Source organism: Cyprinus carpio, unplaced genomic scaffold (genome assembly GCF_018340385.1).
Source record: "Cyprinus carpio isolate SPL01 unplaced genomic scaffold, ASM1834038v1 S000006665, whole genome shotgun sequence".
Taxonomy (NCBI): domain Eukaryota; kingdom Metazoa; phylum Chordata; class Actinopteri; order Cypriniformes; family Cyprinidae; genus Cyprinus; species Cyprinus carpio.
In genome coordinates this window covers 67184-77856 of record NW_024879288.1, presented here as the reverse complement: position 1 = coordinate 77856, position 10673 = coordinate 67184, and the positions used below count along the sequence as shown (strand labels likewise).

The window sequence follows — 10673 nt, the reverse complement described above, 5'->3', positions numbered from 1 at the left end:
GATGCTTACCCGCTCCACAGGTGTCTTGTCGATGGTGATGGGGTGTGTGTTCTCTGCTCTGTCTCCTGAAATCCACCACCAGCTCCTTGGTCTTGTCGATGTTGAGTGAGAGGTGATTCTCCTGACACCATTTAGTCAGGGTGCTCACCTCCTCTCTGTTGGCCGTCTCATCGTTGTCGGTGATCAGGCCTATCACCGTTGTGTCATCAGCGAATTTAATGATGACGTTGGAGCTGTGTGTGGCTGTACAGTCATGTTGTACAGGGAGTACAGGAGCGGGCTGATGACACAGCCCTGAGGAGCACCAGTGTTGAGGGGTCAGCGGGGATGAAGTGTTGTTGCCCATTCTGACCACCTGGCTTCTGCCTGTTAGGAAGTCCAGGATCCAGCTGCACAGAGATCTGTTTAGTCCCAGAGTCTGGAGCTTCGCAACAAGTGTGGCAGGCACTATGGTGTTAAATGCTGAGCTGTAGTCCACAGACAGCATTCTCACATAGGTGTTCTTATTTCCAGGTGGGGAGAGAGCAGTGTGTAGGGGGAAAGCAATAGCATCGTCTGCAGAACGGTTGCTACGATATGCAAATTGTAGCGGATCCAGTGAGGCAGGCAGCACAGAGCAGATGTAGTCTCTGACGAGTCTCTCAAAACACTTACTGAAGATGGGTGTGAGAGCAACAGGCCTCCAGTCATTCAAGCATGTGATTTTATTTTTCTTTGGTATGGGCACAATGGTGGATTTTTTGAAGCACGAGGCAACCACAGACAGACAAGAGAGAGGTTGAAAATGTCTATAAAAACACCGGCTAGTTGGAATGCGCATGCTCGGAGCACACGGCCTGGGGATGCCATCAAGACCCGCAGCCTTGCGGATATTCACCCGTCGGAAGGATCGGGTTACATCCGCGACAGAGACGGAGAGTGCACTCACCTCTTCTGCAGCAGCTGCGGGAGCGCTCTCTGTGTGGGCAGTGTTGTGAGCCTCGAAATGAGCATAAAAAACTTTGTTTTTGTATTGTCTTTTAGCGGCTTTGATGGATTTCCTGAGATCGTAACTGGCTTGTTTGCGATCATCAGCGTTTCCGGATTTAAAAGCGGATGTCCGCGCTGACAAGGCTGCTAGAACATCGCTATTAATCCACGGTTTTTGGTTGGGGTAGATGCGGATTGTTTTTGTCTGCACTACACCTTCTACACACTTCCTGATGAAACACGTTACAGTTTCTGAGTACGCCTCTATGTCCGTCATCAGACGCTGCCCAGAACATGTCCCAGTCCACGTGATCAAAACAGTCTCTGTAGTATAGCGTCTGATTGGTCCGACCGACCAGCATTGAATTGTCCTGAGGGCGGGTGCTTCCCGTTTTAGTTTCTGCCTATAAGCAGGGAGTAGAAGAATGGAAGAGTGATCCGATTTGCCGAAAGCGTGAGCGTGGGAGAGATTTTGTAGGCGTCCCGGAGGAAAGGAGAGTAGCAGTGGTCCAGTACACGATCACCACGCGTGTTAATGGTGATGTGTTTGAAAATATTTCGGAGCTATTTGTTCTGAAGTTGGCTTTGTTAAAGTCCCCCATAACAATAAACGCTGCATCTGGGTCCGCGGTTTTCCTGCTCACTTATATTCCCATACAGTTCCTTGAGTGCCTGGTCTGTGTTGGCTTGAGGGGGAATGTAAACAGCGGTGATTATGACCGCTGTGAATTCCCTCGGTAGCCAGAATGGTCGACACAGAAGCATATGAAATTCCAGATCATGGGAGCAGAAGGATTTAATAGATGGTAGGTTCCTTGCATCACACACCACGAGATTGTTGATAAAGAAACAAACGCCCCCACCTCTGCTTTTCCCCTGTGAGCTCTTTCGTTCTGTCCGAGCGGTGCACGGAGACACCCTGTAAGCTCGATGGCTGAGTCTGGAACCACTGCAGACATCCAGGTTTCTGTGAGGGCAAATAATGCAAGCAGTCCCTTGTTTCTCGTTGGTATGAGATACGTGCCCGCAGTTCGCACAAAGTTTGTTGTCCAGTGACTGAATGTTAGCCAGCAAAAATGGATGGGGAGAGAGGAGGTCGGGGAGGGGAGGGGACGACGTCTGAGTCTGACGAGGACGCCGGCTCTCTTCCTCTTTTTCCGGTGGCGTTTCCCCTCGGTCGCGCTAGCGCAGCCCAGACAAAGGGCTCTGATGCAGCGGTGTCTGTAAACAAAGCGCCGGCGTTCAAGAACTCAAAGTCCGGTTTTTTGCGTTCCGCCGTCGAAGAAACCAATGTTAGAAGCATGTGTCTGTCGTAGACAGTTTATACAAACAACATTCTACAAACAACTTGTGAGTGAAATTATTGGGAGCGTGCTCCAGAAATTGCAGAAACAGTTAACATGAGCTCGCAACACGGCCGCCATTGCTCGGCGCCATCTTGGAACATCTTGGGATGTAATATTATTATTATTATTAATGTTGAAAAGAGCTGAGAATATTTTTTTCAGTTTTAGGGGGGATAAATTGAAGAAACAGCATTGTTTGTTACATTTGTTACAGTTACATTTATTTGTTACATTTATATTATTTACATCAAGCTTTTGAATTATATAGTAGTGTATATTGTTATTGAAACTTCCATACTGTTTCACTTGATTACGTACATTTAGTCAGGTTAATTATATACCTTGGAAAAGTCTTTGGAAAAAGTCTTAAACTAGTAAAATGTTTACACGTTATGTGAAAACTAGTACAAGTAATAAATAAATTAAAAGAGACTTGTTTAATGATCTCGTGCAGCAGTGAATCAAAATGCTTTCATTCTTTTTTTCCGAGGAAACCCAAAGCTCAAATCCTCAACCACATCACATCTTTTTGGGGTGAATTACTGTCTTATTCCTCTCATCGCGATAGCAAACAGTAAAATAAAAAAAATCTCGCTGCGTTGTCTTCTGTTGTGTTGGGCGTATTAACCGCGCGCTTCAAGTGAAACCATTATCATCTCAAAGCACGTTCAGCGCGGGGGCGTGAGGTCGCATTAGAAGATAATGAAAGGGAGAAGTGTGAAAAACGGACATTTTCATATGGATTTACTATTATCACAGAATATTTGTTTTCCCGGCATCACTTGGTTAGTTTAAAAGCGTAGACAATTTCAGGCTTTCTATAGATATATCTCTCATGTCTTCTGTGTTGAGTCATTCCCCCACTGAGTTTATAGTTTCATTTTACTGACGCAGTTTGTGAAAATCAGTTCAACACATACTGCCGTCTGCAGTGCGTAGGCGTTGCGTGTTTGTTTTACGCACCCATGTTTACGGAGTTAGAGCCGTTCAACACTGCAACGCCGTTTGCGGTCCGTCAGTGCGTTCCCAGGAGCGGTGCTCCTGCACAGCAGTGCAGCGATGGTTTACATACCTTTGTGATTGTTTTTGTTTTTGGTGTGTTTTTGGTTTTGTGATGGGTCTGTGTTACGCTAAAAATGAACATGGATTGACACGGAAAATCAAAGTAGGATTTCACCATAAATTTTTGTGTATCAATTTAGTGTGAACAAGTTGGGACACTGTACAAATTGTGAGTAAAAAAGGAATGGAATAATTACAAATCTCATAAACTTATATTTTATTCACATTAGAATATAGTGTTAACATATCAAATAGTTTGAAAGTGAGACATTTTGAAATGTCTCGCCAAATATTGGCTCATTTTGGATTTCAATGAGAGCTACACATTCCAAAAATATACAATATAAGGGAAATGTACATATAAGGAAACATCTGAAGGACCATTTTGCAACTTATTAGGTCAACTGGGCAAACATGATTGGGTTATAAAAAGAGCCTCTCAGAGTGGCAAAGTGTTTCTCTCAAAAATCAAGATGGCAGAGGATCACCAATTCCCCCAATGCGCGGCGAAAAATAGTGGAGCCATATCAGAAAGGAGTTTCTCAGAAGAAAAATTGCAAAGAGTTTGAAGTTATCATCATATACCAGGTGCATAAAATATCATCCAAAGGATTCAGAGAATCTGGAACAATCTCTGTGCGTAAGGGTCAAGGCTGGCAAAAACCATACTGGGATGCCCGTGATCTTCAGGCCTTCCACGGCACTGCATCACAAAAATACTGAAACAGGAATGCTCTGCTGCCTGGAAATCACAGCATTGGCTCTGGAATACTTCCAGAAAACATTGTCCGGGGAACACAACCCAAGTTGTTATCAGCGCTCAGTTCAGAAGCCGGCATCTCTAATGTATGGGGTTGCATGAGTGCGTGTGGCATGGGCAGCTTACACATCTGGAAAGGCACCATCAATGCTGAAAAGGTATATCCAAGTTTCTAGAACAAAATATGCTCCCATCCAGACGTTTGTCCTCTTTCAGGGAAGACCCTTGCATTTTCCAACATGACAATGCCAGACCAACATAACTGCATCAATTACAACATCATGGCAGCGTAGAAGAAGAATCCTGGGTGTACTGAAATGGCCAGCCTGCAGTCCCAGATCTTCACCCATAGAAAACATTTGGCGCATCATAAAGAGGAAGATGTGCAAAGACGACCTCAAGACAGTTGACCCGCTAGAAAGCCGGTTATTAGACATAGAATGGGACAACATTACTATTCCTAAACGTGAGCGCAACTTGTCTCCTCAGTACCCCAGACGTTTGCAGACTGTTATAAAAATGACGAAGGGATGCCAAACAGCGGTAAACCATGGCCTTTGTCCCAACTTTTTTGAGATGTGTTGTGGGCATGAAATTTAAATCAACTTATTTTTCCCTTAAAATGTTACATTTCTCAGTGTACACATTTGACTATTCCATACTATGTTGTATTCTGAATAAAATATTGAAATTGTCCACATCATTGCATTCTGTTTCTTATTCACAATTTGAACAGTGTCCCAGCTTTTTTAGAATCAGGTTTGTATATTATAAATTAACATTATGATTTACGTAACGGCAGATTTCCAAAATTAGTTGTTGCTTTTTATATTTAGGCATTTAGGCAGGACACTTTTATCCCAAAGCCAACTTTACAGTGCATTAGGCTATACATTTTTTTTTTAACCAGTATTTGGTTCCCTGGGATGACCCACGACCTTTTGCGTGCCTAACCACGGATATCCACTGCTGTGTACTTACTGTGGTTTTATTTTGACATTATCTTCAAAAAGAGGAAAGGAGACTGCAATGTACCTATAATTCAAAGATTTATCAGAACTCTTTTTTGTAATTGTCCACAGAAATAATTACTCATGCAAATAACCCAGCGTTCTTTGTAGTCCTTTCAGCCAATCAGTAAGACTTTTTCCATTTCTTGTGATCATCCTTAACGTATTAAGCCACTGGCAAGTATTCATAGTAGCCAGAGCATGGGAGGTGAGTACAAGTTGGTTGTAAGGCAAAATATTGATCTGTAAAACTCAAGTGTGATGTTAAAACATTATAACAATGCTCATGGACATACAAGTGACGGCATAGTTAATGATTTAAATTAAATGCTCTTAAGGAATGTTTATGTAAAAAATAATTTGCATTGTCTTAATAAATATTAACTAGTTGCCTTTGTCAAATTGTTTATTTTCCACCACATGTCCGCACTGTTCCTTCTAATTTTTTTGAGCAAAGTTTTTCTCTATGGGTTCGAAAATTTTGGCAACCTTAAACGAACATTCTGTATAACCTTTAAATCGGTATTAGCGGCACACATAAAGTGTGCTAACTTTTTACTTTTAATGTTGAAGTTTATATTAGATTTTCGAGTCTATTCATTTTTGAGGAAAAATTTTACATGCGCTGGTCACGCAGGAAATTCTAGGTAAAAATCATTTTAAAACAAACTCACAGAAAAGTTAAATGCTTTATAATCATATAATGTAATGTTATTATAATATAAGTAATATATAGATAATATGAAAAAAATGAAGCAGAATCCCCATTTTTGAGATCAAAGATTTATTTGTCTTATTAATTCATTATATTCTATATATTGTATATTATATATATAAATGTATATCTGAATATAATATATAATATACTATTATAATAACATACACACACAACACACACACACACACACACATACACACATTTGTTTTGGTGTGTGTAAAATTCATCAATCATCTTTTTACCCAAGTATAGAAGAGTTTGCACACTGCTACACCTGTAAACGTGTAAGAGTTTTGTTACTGTTCTCTGCTATATTCCAAGCACTTAATCAAGTCACTCTTTTAACAAATGCTGATGTTTCTATTTCACAATATCATTGTGTTTATGCGTTGGCTCGGGTGCGGAGCAAGCTATTTCGTCTGCCAACCATAATGGATTTCGTTCTCTACATCGGATTGATTTGGCGCACATTTCTTGTCTTTCCATTTAAAACTAGTAAACAGCAAGTTGCCGGGTCTCACTATATAACAACCACTTAACTCGGGACTATCACGCCCCCCTCACCCAAGCATGACGTGGAAGACAGATTTTAATTATGACAATCAAGGTTTATTTAAAAAATATTTCTCGCATTCTTAGAGCTACTCTAGCAACAATTTAGGACAGTCCGGTTTCACAAAGTCACATTTTTAATTGTAAGGCTCCGTCCACCAAGGAAGATAACTATAAAGATAACATAAAGATAAGTTCTAACAAATCTTGTCGGTTTAAAGAACGCAGCGTCCCACACCACAATATACGATAAAGACAGAAAAAAGAATCGTTGGAATCACTTTCAAACCGAGTGTTTTTTCCAGCTGATGAACGATTAAAAATTGACAGCCAATCAGATCCATCCTGTTGTAACCTGCTCGGATTTAAAGCGCCAGACAAGCGTGCGCTTCCTAGAATAATACTAGAAGATATCGTTCGATGGTGGGACGCTAATAGCGTTATCTTTATAGTTTTCTTATAGTTATCGTTCTTGGGTGACCGGGCCTTTACTCTGACACAAATTCACGCGCAAGCGGTTGATTGTGCAGCTATGGAAGGCCGCACTACTAAGTCAGCAAGCTATGATAAAATCTTTTTTCATGGTTAATAGCGGACTAGATGATAGTAGTTTGGTTTCATTATTTCGCTGATATTGTTATTGGTTGTTGCTGTTCAATTGTTCAAAACTAAACATACTAAATGTTAATCTGGTCGCGCAATTGAATGCTAGCTATGTGAATGGGAAATATCAGTCGCAATGAGCGTGTGCTTCATGGTCAAGCAGACACACTTGTGGGTGTGGGGGTATTCACTTGTCTATTATTGTGGTTTTTTTATAAACTGCTGCCTAAAAACGGATACACATTTTTATTTACTAGATGTAAGCTGTTTGAATTTGGTGGCTATGCTATTTTGTTTTAATTCAATACTCTGCCATCTGTATTTGCTATGTTTAATTAGGTTCATTCAATCAATGCATTTTTAATTCCACTGCCTAATTTCATTGTATTTCAATGTAAATGCGCTACTCCGACGGTCTTGAGGAGCTCGCTCTGGTCTCAGGTCTTTAGAAGTTCTCGCTGGCTAACACCGCAACTCATAGTTCAAAGAAAGTCAGCTTTCTAAAACAAGTCTCACAGCCGTTTTTCACTTAAAACAAAACAAAACAAAACAAAAAAAAAAACACTCTACTAACCGGCCTCTCGACCAAAACTTATATGTGGTGGACCCCTGTATGTCTCATAGCTGTTGGAATATCGGACCACGAGAAATAAATAGGAATGGGGGCACAAAATTTTCTTTTGTTTTTTTGTTTTTCCTCTGTGCTATGTCATCGCACCCCTTTGTCACAATAGCGCCCACATCAGTGCTGCGCTGGCGGCCGGCTCTGGGTCAAGCATTGCAATTATTTCAACATTTACTAGACTTCAGCAAATGTTATTTTTTGTGCCTGTCACATATTTCTTTCTGTCGCGACTGCGCAGCTGAGGGAACCTGTCCTAATTCACTTTGGATAAAGAATCTGCTAATTGAATGCATCAAATGTTGACGCTGATATAGATGAGATTTACAGGATAAACAGGCATTATGGACAGCAGCAACTCAAGCAAAATGAACCAGACATATACTGATTATGTTTCTGACCATGTCTACAAAGATATTTGTCAGGATTGTTTTAATGAGCTGAGGAATTTTATGAGAGTGATTTCTCTGGTCTTCTACTACCTGACCTTGATCCTCGGCGTTCCTGGAAATGCATTTGTCGTGTATGTTGCTGGATTGAAGATGAAGAGGACTGTTAATACAGTAGGGTTTCTCAATCTAGCAATTGCTGACCTCTTGTGCTGCCTTTCCACTCTTTTCTTTGTGACCAAGAGTGCTTTTGATAATCACTGGGCCGTACGGATACATAATGTGCAAGATTCTCCCCTTCATTATGCTCATCACCATGTTTGCCAGCGTTTTCACCTTGAACTTGATTAGTCTGGATCGGTTTGTTCAGGTGATGACACCGGTTTGGGCTCAGAATCATCGCAGCTTGTTCATCGCACGACTGTCCTGTGCAGCGGCTTGGATTCTGGCTTCAATTCTCAGTCTGCCTTTTATGATGTTAAGAGAGACTTACACAGAAAATAATAAAACATACTGCCTGCATTATCAACCTGATGACGACAGTTATAAATTGTATGGAAGATTAAGCATCATCAGATTTGTGTTTGGCTTTTTGGTTCCTCTCATATGCATCACAACATGCTACGGATTCATCGCCGCGCAAGTTAGGCAGGAGTCATTTTCACTCTGGACGAGCATTTCTCGCATCATGTTGGCTGTAATCGTGGCCTTTTTTCTGTGCTGGCTGCCGTATCACATAGTGCATTTGACAATAATGTACGGAGAGGAATCCAGTTCATTGGTGGCTGAGGCAGTGGATCCATTGTCTGTCTCTTTGGCAGTTTTCAACAGCTGTCTGAACCCCGTTCTGTATGTTTTCATGGGGCAGAATTTTAAGAGCAATGTTAAACTTTCTCTAAGACGTGTTTTTGAAAGAGTTTTCTCTGAGGAGGGAACACAAGCGTCACGATCCACACAGCCACAACACACACACTCAGTGTAGTGAAGATATCAAATCATTTATACTGAGTTTTCTGATTGATTTGTATTACTATTCTAATAATGTTCTAATTTTTTTTTTTCTAAATTCATGAACTCTGAATCAGCAAGTCATCTAACTCTTATTCATCATTCCTGTGTTTTTTTCCCTCTCTATTGTTGATGTATTTTCAGTGATTGGTGATTTACATCACAGTGATGGAGTACTGATGCTTGATTAACTCTTTTGGTTGCTATCAGCTTGGCAAAAAAAGCTTGTAATATTTCAGTAATAATGACATGTGGTTTCTATGCTGAATTCATGAAGAAAAATTAAAAATGTAATTTAAAGGCTGCAATTGTGAATATAACAAAAACAGGTTTTATTTTACTCTTCCTTATCACAGTGATTTAGTCATTTTGGTGTTTTTCTACTTTAGTGTTGGAGTTATGGAGTTGATAACTCAAAAGCAAAGTGCATGATGTATAAACATTGTTTTAAATATAAAATGCTAAAAGTACAATTTTATCATTATTGTAATGTTCAATGAACCTTTAATTCACTTGTAATTTGAATTTTTTTATTTAAAATGAGGACAACACAACTTTGTAAGAAGTTCCTCTTTTTCCTTTTTTTTCCCAGAAGAAACTCGTCAATTAAATGACAGATGACAGACTTAAAGGTCTGCAAGCCAAATGCATTATGATAAATGCAAATGCAAACAAAATTAATTTGAAAATGTTCTCTTATAACACGTTCTGTAAATGCTATAAAAGTGACCTGATTCTGAAACAGTGTGAGCAGTATTAATTCTGCACGTCTTTTGTAGTATAAATAGTGTGAGTAGTTTATTCATATTATTATTTATTGAGCTTGCTAAGTCTAAAATACTGAGAACCTACATGTGTTTGACCCATGTGGTGCAAAGGATTTATGACATCATGTCTCATATGATGGCAAAAAGAGCAAACTATTAGGCTATTCTTAAAGAGGGAAATGGCGTAAAACAGAGTTGAACAGAAAGTGAGCAACCATGACAAATTATGAAGCGTCTTTCTCAGTTCTACATATAACTGTCTATTGTTATATATCTGTACATACAATCGTAAATTTGTATATTTTGTTAAAGAATAAGCACTTTGTTTTAAAAAATAAAAAAAATTATGTTCTATTACACTTTTTGTATGTTATGTAAATAAAAATATATATATATATGTATATATATAAATATATATATATATATATATATATATATATATATATATATATATATATATATATAACAAAATAATCTTTTAGAAGGGCCTCATCTTTAATTTTGCCTGGGGCCACCCCACTTCATCTTGGTTTCCCTCATGCTTTTAACCATTGATTATATATAGTATATATATATATATATATATATATATATATATATATATATATATATATATATATATATATATATATATATATATACAGTCGTGGCCAAAACTTTTGAGAATTACATAAATATTGGAAATTGGAAAAGTTGCTGCTTAAGTTGTTATATAGCAAGTTGCAGTACTCCAGAATGTTATGAAGGTGATCAGATGAAATTGCATAGTCTTCGTTGTCATGAAAATTAACTTAATCCCAAAAAACACCTTTCCACTGCATTTCCTTGCTGTCATTAAAGGACCCGGCTGAGATCTTCAAGAATCAT

The 10673-nt window shown here is 39.2% G+C and overlaps 1 pseudogene; it reads left to right on the top strand.

Moving 5' to 3' along the window:
- The first annotated feature begins 8077 nt into the window (after positions 1-8077).
- Positions 8078-9058, top strand: LOC122144422 (annotated as a pseudogene).
- The last annotated feature ends 1615 nt before the right edge of the window (positions 9059-10673 follow it).